Source organism: Odontomachus brunneus, unplaced genomic scaffold (genome assembly GCF_010583005.1).
Source record: "Odontomachus brunneus isolate Ranch 3 - 2012 unplaced genomic scaffold, Obru_v1 Obru_scaffold_066, whole genome shotgun sequence".
NCBI classification, from domain to species: Eukaryota; Metazoa; Arthropoda; class Insecta; order Hymenoptera; family Formicidae; genus Odontomachus; species Odontomachus brunneus.
Window position 1 is genome coordinate 1,633,935 of NW_022639516.1, and position 235 is coordinate 1,634,169.

General features: G+C 21.7%; 1 long non-coding RNA gene across 3 annotated transcripts in view; it reads left to right on the forward strand.

Moving 5' to 3' along the window:
* Positions 1 to 235, forward strand: part of LOC116846607 — a 3,985-nt gene that overhangs the window by 1,718 nt on the left and 2,032 nt on the right. The window lies entirely within an intron of this gene.

Sequence of the window (235 nt, forward strand, 5' to 3'; positions counted from 1 at the left end):
TTAGCATGAAATTGTGAAAAGTGAGCAATTTCTAAATATTTGTAATAATTATTATAAACTTATTTTATTTAATACACATCTGTATTTATAATGCATAATATATTGTTGTAATCTTTTCTTTGTATATTTTATGTAAAATTCTTTATCATAATTTCAATTTTAAAAAAGTATGCAACATGCAAAGTAAAATTCACTGAAACAGTTGTCCACATTGTTTTGAATTGTGGAATACGCA